Source organism: Podarcis pityusensis, assembly GCF_964106645.2.
Source record: "Podarcis pityusensis genome assembly, chromosome: 2".
NCBI lineage: Eukaryota > Metazoa > Chordata > Lepidosauria > Squamata > Lacertidae > Podarcis > Podarcis pityusensis.
Genome location: NC_138029.1, coordinates 97,871,505 through 97,886,589, shown reverse-complemented (window position 1 = coordinate 97,886,589; position 15,085 = coordinate 97,871,505). Strand labels below are relative to the sequence as shown.

The window sequence follows — 15,085 nt, the reverse complement described above, 5'->3', positions numbered from 1 at the left end:
CAAAACCACATTTTTTACCTTCAACAATTTCGTCTACTGAATGCCAAACATGGATCAACATTTATTATACAGAACTAACTGGGAAAACTTCAACCCAAATCTTGCTTCAAGAACTCGAGGCAGTAGCATAGGTAAAGTTTTAAATAAATATGTTCAAATGGAGCAGAAACTATTGTGGTGTATGTGGGCAACAGCCAGAGATTTATGGATAGCTATTCTGCTTCTCAACTTCGAATGTCCTGTCCAACTTCTTCATGTAACTAGTCCCTAGTAATACTAGGCTTTAAAGGGCTGCTGCTGCAGGGATAGGCTATTATAGCCCACACTTTATTACCCATTACTACCGAGGTCATTAGCAGCAAGAGTGATTGTACCGGTCTTAACCTATTGATCATTGTAACTACTATCATTTAATCCTGTGTTGAATGTCTGGAAAGCTGCTAAAGGCACACAAGAGAGAGTGCTCTAGCACTGAGAAATATAGTCAAAGCTTGGAAATTACACTTTGATTCATAAAAACTAGCCAGTGGTTTAAATCAATAGTATTTAAAAGAGTCATGTAAGTTCTTAACTACAGTCTCTAATATTTATTGGTCCCTGTTTGAGTGTATTCCGTCAAAACTGTACTTATTTTAGAGACTATGCAGTATACCACACATTACATCAGAGTGAAATAAGAAACCTCTGTCTGCTCTTGATGTTAACGTGACAGGACTTCAGTCCCGGGTGGCTGAAATTTGAAGATACCTTTTGCAAATGGCAAATGCTTAGAAAACATCCTAATTTAAATAAGGCCCACTTTAAAAGAAAGGAAGAATGAGATCTCACCACTTGAAAACACCACTGAAAGGCACCGATCCACAAATTATTTACTGATCAAACATTTCTTTATTATGAGTACTCCGGAATAAACTAATTGTGATGTACATTAAACTGAGTGTGTTTTATGCCTTTTATAAATCATAAAATGCACTTTCACAGAAAAAAACAACAAATGAGTGCAATAGATTTAGCTTCCTTCTTTAGGGAGATGGAAATATAAATAGGAGCTAAGACACAGCCAAGTGGATGTTCGGATTGCAACCATATACACATTTACTTGGGAGAAAGTGCCAATGGAACTTACTTCAAATAAATCTTGCACCATTAGTGTGCTAGCTTTGCCCTAGAAAACCGCCCTCAATTCATTGCCCTATTTAATGACTTTGGTTTATTTAGCAAACTACATGCAACCCTGTTGACAGATACTCACAGGGTGTGGTTAGGTACCCAGCTGCATTTAGAGTTGGCAGTGAATGAAAAATACAGCTGCTGCTCAACTATTATAATTCTACTAGTATAGACCTGCTGACATTCTAATACCATCAACAGCAAATATGCCTTTAAATAAACCAGTTGGATCCAGGTTTATTTTCCCAATCCATGCCTACATGTTTCTTGAGATTTCCATCCACTATATTTGCCCACTTCACTCCCCCCTCCCCTGAAAATATTCCATTACTGTAGCCTTAAATTTAGCCCGAGTTCATCTTCAGGATAACAATTGTAAGACTACTAGTGATGTGGCACTTTCCCACTGACAAATGTAAATGAACCATCATCTAAAATTTCACCTCTTCAATTAGACTGAATGCTAAATAAAGGGGTTTTGCCAGTTCAAAATTCCATAAACATAAACACACCAATTACCATTTTATTTTTCTTCAGTTTAAAGAACAAATCGTCATCACTCCCTGGCTTTAAAAAGAAAATATTTTTCAAGTTTCATGATTTATCCTAAAATACTATAACAATGCACAATTAATCTTGCAAAAATAAATTCAGAAATGTGTTTCAAATGGCATCTTGATTTCTTGACTGAATGAGAATTTGATTTTCGTGAAATGTATGTAAAATAAGCAACTGTAACCAATAAAAGAAAAATTCAACTGTACCAACTTTGCAAGGGCAGTGTTTACAGAATTAAGGTTACCCTCTACTAATACATACGCAGGCTTGTAATTATTGCAGTTAGTGTGAATGAAGCATTCAGAATGATGCTCAAAACATTTTGTTGCAGTACTATGTAGGTTTTCACTAAATCACATTACCCGTATCTCACCCAGGATAGAACATTTCTGACACAATATTTCAGGTCTTCGAAACAAAAACAATTAAAAAGAAAAAAAGAAACTTGAGAGTGCTGGAACCATTCATGTGGAAACCATGATTCTGTTTCACTATGCAAAAGAGAATTTCACTTTTAAGACTTCCCTGTTTTCGCCCATAACACTGTACAGAACATTACGACAGGTACTGTTTATTATATTAATGTAAAACCAGCTAAGTAGTCAGTCATTAGCATAACTGTTCTCTCCTCAACAATACAACCTCCTATTAAAAAGGGGGAGAGAAAAGAGGAGAGAGAGAAAGAAGCTCTTTACAATTCAATTAGCATTTTATTTTTTATCATTTTGTTTATTGCATTTCACCAAGAGTAGGAGTTTGACCAGACATACACAATTGAGCATAATAGATTCGCCTGACTTGGTAAATAATTTCGGGCTTCCCACCACGTTAACCCTTCTTTACCAACTGCAAGACAGACAGAAAGGAAGAAAGAAACATGAAGATTTAGTATTTGTTTAAAATATGAAACCTTGGTGCAACCTGATCCTACCTGCCAATTCTCATGCATACCAAGCCCCCTACTAATTGCTGAAGCTATAATACATACTCATTTAATTTGCATACAAATATAAAGTTTGCATAAATTAAGTATCTTCTACTTTAACAGGAGTGCTACAGTGGAATCTATCAAGCAAACCTACCCTTAGTTTAGGCAGGTGGGGGGGGGGGGAGAAGGAGTAGCGGAAGGAAAAGGACCATTAAACATTTGCTATTTCTCAAACCTAACCTGCTTAATAAGGACATACTACACATTACTAAAACTAATTGTGTGTGTATGTGTGTGCGCACGCAAATGCACAAATTGCTCTGTTTCTTTTCAGTTTAGCTTTTAAAGAAAAACCCCAATGAGATCAATATTGATTTATAAATTCTTAAGCCTATCTACATACAGTCAAGAAGATACAACACCTTGCCTGTTATTTTCTAAAACATTTGTACATTGTGAGATTTTAATAATACAAGGCTGATTACGTCGTTACAGAGAAATTTAAGCACATATTATTTTTTTCTGCAGCAGGTATTGGAAAGTGCAAAATCAGCACGACCAGAATCATTCGCAGCACTACCCTGTGGCTCTGCTTTCTGCTGCTTCTCTTTTAAGAGTTAAAAATGTGGTTCTGTCTTTTCTTCTGGGTTTGGGGAGTGGATGGGTTGGGGGAAGGGGGTATACGTGCAATGTGTACCGACTAATGTAATATTAATAAGCAATTAAAATATGGCAAACTTACTGAACCAGTTTACTCTTAATCAGACACAAAGAAAGCAGTCAGATTATGACAAGATATATTCAGATTCTGGTTCTGCTAAACACTCATCTAGAGGGTGTCACTTTATTCAGAACTGCAGCCTTTACAATACTTGTAAAAGTTTATTTGCTTAAGTGTGCTGTATTTCACACCTATCACAGGTGCCCTCATTTGTGCATCAGAATCTAATTTACACTGGCTGTGCTGATCTGTAATGAGAAAATATCAGATGCTCCTTTTACAATTTTGCTATTCGCTGCTTTACTTCTAATGAAGACACGTTCCAACCAGCAAGCTCTCTGCATGTTAAAGGTCAAAACACTTTTTTAAAAAGATGCTTCGCAAAATGAAAGCAAACAGGGAAAACCCTAGAAGAAATTCTTCACATAAAGGGGTGTGACAATTAAGAGTAAATGTGCAAAATAAAAAGGATACCTTTCCTAAAAATGTGTGAAAAATTAAGCTGCCACTACTGATACAGGTTATATTGAGGTGGGGGGGGGATCAAAATTTAATGTATTCTCCCCTGTGTCATCTTGTTTTGTCAAGACATCAAATAGAATTGGAAAGTACAAAATAACAAGCCCTTGAGAAATCACAGAAGCCGACCTTTTTGATGTTGTTGGTTTACCTTGTTCTCAGTTATTTGAACAATGATGTTTTAGATTTAAGGGCAAGATAGAGAGCTTAAAAATTAGAACATGCTATCAGCTATTGTTGTTTGGATGTCCTTAAGTTTTTCCTTTAGAAAAGGTAATATAACATCTTACCAAACCACTGAAAGGATCTCCACCTCAAAAACCTGCGCAGAATAATTAGCAATAATGGATGCTTGTTCAACGTTCATTCAAATTTCGCAATTTCTCCCTCACCCCATCAAACACAATACGGACAAGAGAGGAAACTGCACTGGAAAGGTTAACAAAAACAGGCTACAGTACTGTACTTCATAGAACTACTTGATTCCATTTTATAAAAAAAACAGACACATCAGGCAGCTTTACAGATAATGAGTAAGTTACCCCCCTCCCATCCTTCCTCTGCTCCTCAACTCTTGAAAACAAATAAATAAACCTAGGGCCAAAAAGGGGGGGGAGGGGGGACACCTTATAAAAATAAAGGGCATTTCAAATGAATCCTGAGTTTCACAGCAAAGCTAATTTCCAGCAACACAGCCCTGCTTTCAGTAAAACAAACAAACTGCTTACAGCTGGCCAAGCTTCTTACCAAACACTATCAAGTTGAGACTGCGGGTGTCAGAACTTTCCCACAATCGAGCCACGGCAGGTGTGGATGGGGGTGGGCAGGCTGGGATCCCACTCTTTATCTCTTTATTTTCCCCAAGCACAGTGGTGGGGGGGGTGAGAGAACAGATCACAATGCTTACCTATCAAGTAATAAACATTTCCTCGAAGAAAAACTAAGGTGTCTCTGTCAGCTAAAAAAACAGCTGTTGACATTGTGCCTCTCTTCCTCTGCCTCTTCACTTTATAAACTTTTAAGTTCAGCAAGACTTTCTTACCTCCGAACCAGACTAAGAGTTCACAAGCATCTTCCCCAAAGTATCAGCCTGCTGCACTGTAAACAGCTACCCATTTATACTTCCAGAGCATTAAAAAGAACCAGAAATATAATGGGAAGAAACAAGGGGTTTTCCCTATGTATTTCTAGGTAGCAACAACTCCCAATAGCAGACTGCTCAAGAAGGTAAGTGAATTAATGCATTAACATATTTGCTCTGTGTCAGTAACATACCAATTTTGTATGCAATATATAATCAATAGCCTTCACTGTCAACATAGACACACACGTTATCTATTTTGTTTTATTTGTGAACACACCTGAGGAAGCACAGCTGTGTATATGACCATCTGCAATAATAATAACAAAACAAAACAAAACAAAACAAAACAAAACAAAACAAAACCTGGCCACTTTTCAGCAATTGTCTATTAAAACTGAATAATGGTGATGCTACCCATTTCTATAAGGCTGCTTAATAATTTTCAGGAAGCCCTGAATTTCAGTGAGGAACAGAGACGACGTACATAGGTGTGATGGAGTACTAATTTAACTGTCCTGGCACAGATCATCTAAAATTTCCCTCTTAAAATGTTCCGATTTTGAAAAACTGCAGGCAGAGTTCGCATCATGCTATCAGGCAGACAACTGTGTGAAAAGCTATAGAAAGTTATGATCTCATGTCAGTTTCATTGCATCACTCCGATGCTATTGGGCATGGCATCTCCTAATTCTCCTTATATTACAGGGGGGTGTGTGTGTGTGAGAGAGAGGGGGGGGAAGGGGGTAGGGTAGGAGGACTGGGATTAAAAAGCAATGTGTATTTTAAAAAATAACCAAAACTAACAAATGGCGAACAAAACCTGAGAGAGAGAGAATAACTCCCTATCATAAGCTTTCTGATGATTTATGGTTTACTAACTCAGCAAGGTTACGCAACACTGCATGCCTTTTTAGATGCATTATTTGAGCCAGTTGAGATTTAATTAAGATCATAGCCTCCAAAATCCCTGTCAAATGAAAAATTCACAGAAGACAATGCACTATATATCCTCATGCAGATAGTCTCCTCTCCACGACTCTGGAATAACATAAGTTAATCCTTGTGTCTATGGTGGCAGACAAAAGTTGACTAATTTTGTTTTCTTTTGACGCTTGTGTTGTTTTCTGGTTTGTGTCATGAGATCATTCCTTAGTAATGGGGCAGAAGGGGGTGGGGGCAGTGGGAGTGAAAGAATGAGAGGGCAGTGGGAATTTGCAGAAATGTGTCCCAATACAGCAGGAGATAGATCTTGACTTTCTCGCAGCTCTGCTGTGATGTCATCATGTTTTCACTTAATTAACCCCTGATGGTTCAGGCAGCATTTTATGGTACAAGTCCATTTCTGACAGTGTGCTGGCAATGGGCATATATATATATATATATAGGCAATTAACTATGTTGTATTGGCAAATAAAAATCAACAAGAAAAATATCTGAAAGGTTAAATCAGCCAGCAGCCGTTATTTCATTATTTATTTACTAAAAGCATTCATAGCACCCATCTCTTCACTGGAAGGTCTCAGGGATGGAAATATACAACCAAAATGAAGTTAACAATATAAACTAATGCAATAGTTTAGGGCAAAACAAAACAAAACACAGTAAAAAAGAAAGAAAAATCCAAAATAAAATCGCAGATCCGTAAATGCCAGTGGCAATCTCCTAATTTCAAACTTTCTAACCTGGGCCCCTTCCCCAAGGCATGTCATGTCTCAATTTTATATGTTGAGAAGCACACCATGCTAAATGAGCTTCAAACCCCCCAATTAAAAGCATCACTTTTTTCTTCACTGGGATGCGTTTTTATCCCTAATAAGGTTTATCTGTGCTACGAATGCAGGCCTGGAATTTTTAGAATGTTATTTTTAAATGGAGGCTCACAGGCAAAGAGTTTACCTCTTGCAGGCATATATTTCTATTTGCATTATCTTAATATCTTTTTGCTTATCTCAGGGTTTAAAAATGACAGGTGCTAGCAGTCTTTTGTTTGACAGGCCCCTACACAAATAACTGTCTTGCCTGAAAGGGCTAATGCACTACTAATGAACAATAAATCAGCTTTGATTATAAAGTGTCAGGCCAATCAGTTTTCAGTTCAGCTCTATCGCATCCTAGGCCAAATCAGCTATACTGTTTGGACAGGGTTTGTTTTCAGATTTACATCCTTATCAATGCAATTTTGGAGAGGACCGGGAAGGCAGTATGATTATTTAAAGCTGCCTAAAACAGAATGTTTATCTGTTTCTTGAAGGGAAGCTACAGTAGTAGAAGAGCAGGATTGCTTCAAGAACAAATATCCCACATTGCTACAAGGATAAAAATATATCACAAAGTGCTCATACGTTTAAGCCACCCATCTATACATGTATCTGCTCAGTGTATATATATATATATATTCTGATCAATCTGAACTCGAAGTGGGCAAGAAACGTAAGTGTATTTACATTAAATCTACTTAGAACCTGATCGTGAATAGCCCATATCACTAATCCTACTGGAGCTGTTACATAAGCTTACAAGGCACTTATGTGCATGCATTTATGTTTGTATCTTGCTATCTAAACACAGATTTTTTTATACGTTTCAAAGATTTAGACCCACTTTTTTTAAATATATATATATATGACATTTCCATGTTTCCTACAAATACAGCAATTTATGCCACTTTAATAATTATACAACAGCCCTTTAACTTTTTTTCAGAAACAAATCTTATTCATTTAGAACAAAGAGTATTTCCTGCTCATGAAGCTTGCCTTCACTATTTTTTTAAATGCAGCATCTTCAGAACACTGCTATCTATTTCTAAAACAGCGCTTTACATTTAAATCCACACTTTCTGCAAACTTTCCACAAACAAATGCCTATTTGACCTACTCAGCTCCTCTCCTCTCTCAACTATGTCAGGTATGAAAGAGTTAATCTCAAAGAGGAAGCATGTATGTGCACTTTGCTCTAAACTAACCACCCACTTCCTAACAGTTCCCTCCTCCCTACTACCACCACCCCTTAGAAAAATAATCTCATTTCGCAGAAAAATTCAGTACTGCAGGACTGACACTTAGCTTAGTTACAGTTAGATCCAGTTACACTTATTTCTTCAGAACACATTAATACCAGTCGGTGTAAAAAAAACAACACCTTCCCATACTTAATTTCACGTGGCAAATTGACTGGCAAGTAAAATCAAACACAACTGTGCCTGGCACAGCATTTTACAGATCTGTAGTTTTACCCCTTCCCTTTCTTTTTCCTTTTCCCAAAATACTATGAAGACATCCAAGCCACAAATACTGCAAAGAATTCTGTAAAAGTAAAAGCAGAAGACAGCAACAGAGAAACAATATTTCTGTAGATTCTCTTAGAAAATCTTCAGCAAACTGTCCACAATCACACAGTATTCTCTTAAATCTAACTCCTCACGAAGCTTTGCACTTGCTACAAGAGAGCAGTACAGTAGTAAATAACAGAGCATGCATTGCTTTCACTCCCCCCCTTCAAAAAATGTTCCCAAATCTTTCCCAAACTTCTGGATATGGAGAAAAGCAGGCCTGCACACTGTCTCCTTCTCTCCCCCAACCCCATCCCAAAAAAGTCTGTTTTTTTAAAGCACCTCCATAAAACTCTTGATCAAGAAGTTGGCAAACGACAGATTTCAAGTTTAAAAAAGAAAACGAAAGAGAGGGAGGGAGAGATAGGAAAACAGCCCTTGCAAAATTGAAGACCATTATTATAACTGTGCATAAACTAAGGTTTTTTCTCTTAAAAAGAAAATCGTAAAATCAATCATATTGACAAACCTGACAAACTCCATTTAGCTGCCACCACCACAAACAGAGTGCTGGGCCATGAAGCTTCTATTAAAGCCTTGTTGTACAGTCTCTAGCTTCCTCAGGTTACAGACAGATTGCACGCACAAGGGTGCTCCTGGGCTGACAAGATGCAAAACTACCCAATCAGCCACGCCCTTCTCCACCAATCACAACCAGCCTCTAAACATAATCAGTTCAAACACCCCTACACAATGGGCCTCCTCTCTCTCTCTCTCTCTCTCTCTCTCTCTCTCTCTCTCTCTCTTTTCTGACAGCAGGTGAAATAATGCTTTTGTGAAATAACGCTTTTGTCTCCAACGCAACTACAGTTAATTGCTGTTAACCCTTTGACCCGACTGTGTTTGTATCTGCGCGCTAAAAAGCAGGGCAAAGAGCACACACTTACTCTTAATCAAAAGACGTCTTCCGAACTATTTCATTTTTCCCCTCCACACAAACACACACACACCCCACCATCCGAAGCCAATCCCCCACCTCACCTTCCCAAAACAAAAAGCAAACCAACAACCCCGATATTTACTAACAGAAAGCATCTTACCAATCTAACCTTTAAAGAGCAATTTTGTTCGGCAGAGGCTACATGACACTAGAGAGCAGCAAGCTAACGCAAAGGCTTCACAACAATCAGCTCAAATTGGATAGGCCAAAAGAGAGATAATTACATGCTGAGGAGGTGGGTGGGTGGGTGATTTTGTGCTGCAAAACAGTCTTTCCGGGTGGGGAATGTAACTTTTACACCCTCTTATGCAAAATTATTACTGTTCTTTTACCAAACTCTAGTATTTTGGAGTTTTGTCTGCCTCGTGCTGATTATGCATGACAGGATTTGTATGCGCCTGTATATATATGTACGTGTATATTTTCTTCCTCGCACACAAACACAAAAAGCTCTCCAACAAGAGTTTGCGCAAATTATCAATTTGCCCTGCCTATGTAGGGAACTGCAACCCACCCCTTCTAAACAAAGCAAAAGGAAATGAATCACATACTAGGGAATGATAATATGTTAAAATGTACTCACAATACACAAATATATCTGTTATATCCCGCAGATCAGTATTTTCAAAATAAAAGAGTTTTATCAACCTGTTGTTAAGGCTGCCAAACAAATATTTCTGAACTTGCTAGCAGATGATGACTTGGTCTGTGCCGGGACATTTGCGATACTTGGTTTGATTATTCTGTGTAATTAATGCAGAACAATCACTCAATGTGTCAAATATCCAAGAAGAAAGAAATACTATTTTGCCTTAATCATTAATCCAACCGGAATGAAAATACTGGTCTCTCTTTTTTTGTTTTTTATCCATGGAAACTATAACATAAATATATTTCCACTCAACCAAGGGCATTTAACACTAGATTGGTTCATTGCTTTTCAATGTTATCTACAAAGAGGGGCCAATCTGACTTTTAATATATATAATTGAAGGAACTGTGTGCAGTTTGCAGCTTTTTCAGTTATTTCCTTAACACATAACTGAAAAAATTAAATGGGCTAATTACCATTAGCAGTCACAAATATGCATTATTTACAAAAGCAAAGGAAAACAAACAACAAACGGTGGGGGGCTGCTCACAAGACAAAGGATCCAGCTCACTGACAACTTGTGATCTTGTGATATGGATTGCTTTCTGTTGCTTGAAGTGTTTTTGTATTAGATAACAAATTAATGGAATGTTTTGTCCAGGTCACTAAAAAGTTGACCCCCCGCAACCCCAGTTATGAATATTTACAAGATCTTAAATCTGCCAGAAGGAACTTTCATGAATGAGAAAGATCCTGGCTTTTAAATCAATAGGCACAAGTCAAACGATAAATCTGGGTATCAAGAACATGGGATCTGATTGTAAATATCGCACAACCTTCTTTGCAAACTGCACATATTATTTAAACAAAAATTATAGAGGGAATAATGATGGGGGTTAAAGTGAAATAATAATACCTGTTTATTTTATATCCTTAGAGGCTGCAGGTGTTTGAGTGCCTAAAGGTGTTGGGAGGGGAAGGAGGGAGATGGAGGCTATTTAGTTAACGCTTTTCACAGTATTTCCACTTGCAGATCTCCGTTTTGCTACTCTGTGCTAACTGTGCCTCTTAGATTCATGATCACATAACTACCTTGTGGCAAACAAGCTAGCAGTATGCATTTTAAAATAAATGCGGTACACATATGGTACAACACACCTCAATTTCAGGAGCAGAGGCTATTATTCTTCCTCTTGCACTATGTTGACCCACAAGGTTCACTAAGCTACCTCACAGGACTGTTGTGAAGATAGAAATGGGGAAACCAAAAATGAAATTATACCTTAATGTCACAACTTATGTGCATTTAACTTGTGCACATTCAGCTTTGTGCATTTGACAAAAAATAAGAAATAAATAAAAAGAGGGCAAAAAGAGGATGGACATCTAGGGAAAAAAGACTTTGGCAATCCCACCCACCACTGCATTTGCACCACTGCAGTTTTGACTATACACGATTTTAGCTTTATACTCTATCCCTGGAACCCTTGTAAGTTGAGAGTCGCTTGTATACACACAAAGGTCAGGACTTAGGACAACTGAATAACTGCAGCACAATTAGGGCAGGATATGGGAATCAAGAATGAGAGCCTGAAAATGGAACAAACCACACATAAATGGAACTTTCCTCTTTGCAAACACCACAGTATCCTTGAACTGAAGAAGGGGAATTTCCAGCATACTTACAATCTATATTTACTAGTGATGCTAACAGAAATCTTAAACAGCATGGTCCCAATTTATCTAAGTGACCTCCTTCACCTTATTTTGTATCACAACACCTAAAATTCACCAAGGGGCCATCTTCAATTTTCATTTTTGACAGCTAAGTGGCTTTATTTCTTTACCCAGGACTATTTATTTCATAGAAAACCCATCTACTTACACATGCACACAATGGGTATTTTAAAGCATTGTGGGGAAACTACTGTGTTGAAAAGGTCACTCCAGGTCTGCTTTGGCCTCTCTGGATGCCACAGTCCTGCATATGCACACAGAAAAGAGCAAGTTGGGGCTGAATCTAGAGTTTTCTGAGGAAGGAGGCTGGCTTGTTTGGTTCCAAGGTGGATTGGTTGGTTTGGGTGCTGTTTGCCTATTGTGGTGCTTGTAATGGTTGTCTATGCTGTGCTGCTGATGGGGGGAAGATAGTGGCATCTTTTGTGAAGCATAAACTTGAGAGAATTTGTACATGAGAAGGAAGAGTTTGTAAGTGAGAACACACCCAGCCACCAGCATGAGTCAAAAGACAAGGAAGCAGAAAGATGGAGGCAGAAAAGAGGGGACTGAGAAAAAAGCTTTCCACCCATGCTTCAAATTATAGCTAATATTCTCTCTACATTGAAAATAAATATAGTAACAAGCTCATCCATCACTTTCATCTTGTCCAGGATCAACTGTTTCCCTTGCATTTCCATCCATTGGTCATGAGGGAGGCAGACCATGACAAGAGATGGTTTTTATGTATAGACAAGGATTGAGGCACTCATGTTTTCTCTCTCCTCACCCACCACTGTCCAACCTATTACTTGGTCTCCACCATTCTCCATCTTCACTCACATATCCAGAGCTTTGAAACTTTGTCACTGAACTTTAGTAATTGAAAGTCAGTGATTCTAGTGAGGAGTGTGATATGGCTTTAGGAAGATGTGGGGAAGATACGTGGGAGGGATTTCAGGAAAGGTAGGTCTACCATGGGCTACAGTAGCTAAGATGGAACTTCCCTGTTCCAAGGCAGGGTACTTGTGAGTAAGCAAGTACAGGGGACAAGCAACAGGGGCTAGACACCACAATAATGTACCACTACATAGAAGCATCTGCCTAGCTACCATTGGGAACAGAATGCTGCATGACAATGATGACAAATAATTGATTTTGTTTTGGGGCAATGGTGTTTAATAAGGTATTTCCAAAGATAGGGATAGCTATTAATTTTGGAGGGGATATATTATACACAGATACACAGACGCAGATCCCTCTACATTCTGGTGAGTCCCAACATACATCCTATTTCTATTGTAAAGTGGATTTCTTGTCGGTTTCTTTATTTTTTTCATTTTGCGTGTAAGAGGAATTGCCGTGTATATTTTTATTGCTTGGATTATTATAACCTGCTGTTTTGTCAGTACTATTTACAGGTTTATCCCAATAGAGTGTGAAATTAACATTCTCTAAAACTGGATCAGGTAAGCATTCATAATGCGGCACAGGCTCAGCTTCAAGTAGTCCATGTTTTATTGCCAACTGTCTACAATACAATTTCTGTAGCTTGATTATACCTCGACACAATCAGAATGCACAAAGGCAGCACATCCAGTGGTTTACATGATCCATGGTTTCCATATTTCTGACACAGACCTGATTCCAAAACCTTGGTGATGTGTTCTTAAAATTATCTACAAGGGTGACATTATCCCCAGTTGTAAGATTTGTTGGAAATTAATGGAATTCAGCGATACTAAGTGATAAGAAAGACAACAACTATTTAGGAAAAGGGTGAGCCATTTACTCTCCTTCCAAATCTTCAGGCAGAATTCACATAACTGAATACATAGTATAAATGACACATAGATTATAACACGCATGCACACATAAAATATGTATGCAGTGCATAAACACATTTATACAACTGATGACAGTTGTGGAACACTTAATAGTAATTTGGCAAGGCAATGATTCCTCATGCATCCAAATGGCATTGGGGACATTCTAAATGTTTGGATAAGCCACAATTCAGATTAATAGGTCACCTTATTTAGAGAGAGAGAGAGATTTGAAGCTACACAAGCCACCCAAATATAATTTAGATAATGAGAATATGAGTAACCCGGGTTCACAAATTGAGTTTTTCTGATGTTCCGGTAAATATTATTCATGTAAGATGGTAGTCATAATGAAATAGGAATATGGTGAATTGATCAACATGAGATTTATTAATTTGCGTTTGCTCAATCTAGTTTTGCTTTTCAGCAAGAGACAGCAATGCAGGCTTGCATTAATGTAAACTACTCTGATTACTATTGATAATGTACAGGGTGTTCCTATGGCCATGATACCCCACAGCACCTCAGAATTACCACCATCACGGGGCCCCACACTCTGCTCTGCTCTGCTGCTGGTTACTGATGCTGTTGACAATCATTTACCCACTCTCTCCAGAAATGTTCGTTTAGTAGCTCCCCACCATGTATCAAAGCTGAGTGGTGGCTTGCCTCCCTCCCATCAAAAAGGATTGCTGCTGTCCGCTGGGCAAACATGTCCAGGAGGAGCAGGTGAGTGATTGACAGAAGTGATCGTAAGAAGCTGCAATGGGCAGGGGAAAGAGTTTGCCAGCCTTTTTGTTCTTGCAGGGGCCCTGTGCCTTTGAAAGCTTCAAAAACAAACAGAGGAGCAACTGAGATGTACCCAATCATTAACATGTGTTTTGAGTTGCTTCATACATGAAATCAAAGATGTGTAGTGTTATAAATTGTGTCTCTTGAGACATGAAATCAGTGTTCCCTGTATGGGGCATTTATGGTGATATATTCTGATTGGATGCTAAACAAGTTGGGGTCCAGTTCTCCACTGGCGTGGGGAGGAAGGGTGCATCTGTCCGGGATTCTCCTTATTTGCCTCGGTGGTGGTATTTAAAGTTATGCCACCTGTTATGCAGCTGTAACATAAAGCGGTCACTGGGACAGACCCATGAGAGAGTGCAGGATTAAGGCTTCTCCCACAGGGCTGGGAGCTTTAGGTATGGAGTCAGGGACACACACCTCTGTTACCTGCCGGAGTTATTCCAGGACTGCAAGCCAGAGCAGAATCTTCTCCCATGTTGAGATTACAGAGATGGATCAAGAAAATAGCAGCATCAAAAAGGGAGGAAGGCATGTAAGATTGGATGCTTTATTTGCACAAGGTTTAACATAACAACTGTGGCTCCATGGTCCATGAAGGATACAATGGGTGACAACATCAAACCATTCAGCCTACAGATGAGCACACCACAGGAATCTGCAGTATAAGTACAGATTTAAAATGTTTCTGTTTACAGAGGAAGGATGGAATTATTTCAGTGATTGCAAATGGTAGCATATATTACTTCTGGAGGGTATTGTTTATTGATCTGTGTCTTCTTTTATCAAGGGATTTCATTTCTGGTGAAACAAGTCATAATGAAAACCCTAAAGAATAATATACTCTGTTCATCCTAAAGAGAAACGAAACAGATAGCTGTAATACAAGAATCCCCCTGCTACCTATC

At 38.4% G+C, this 15,085-nt stretch overlaps 1 protein-coding gene across 20 annotated transcripts in view; it reads right to left on the bottom strand.

Moving 5' to 3' along the window:
* Positions 1-15,085, bottom strand: part of FOXP1 (forkhead box P1) — a 539,690-nt gene that overhangs the window by 120,248 nt on the left and 404,357 nt on the right. The window contains exon 1 of one of the 20 annotated variants that reach the window (XM_080995725.1): positions 8,781-8,919. The exons of the other annotated variants lie outside the window; for them this stretch is intronic. The gene's annotated coding sequence lies outside the window, so the exon portion shown is untranslated. Of the gene's footprint in view, positions 1-8,780; positions 8,920-15,085 lie in introns of those variants that run through there. 20 annotated transcript variants of the gene reach the window in all.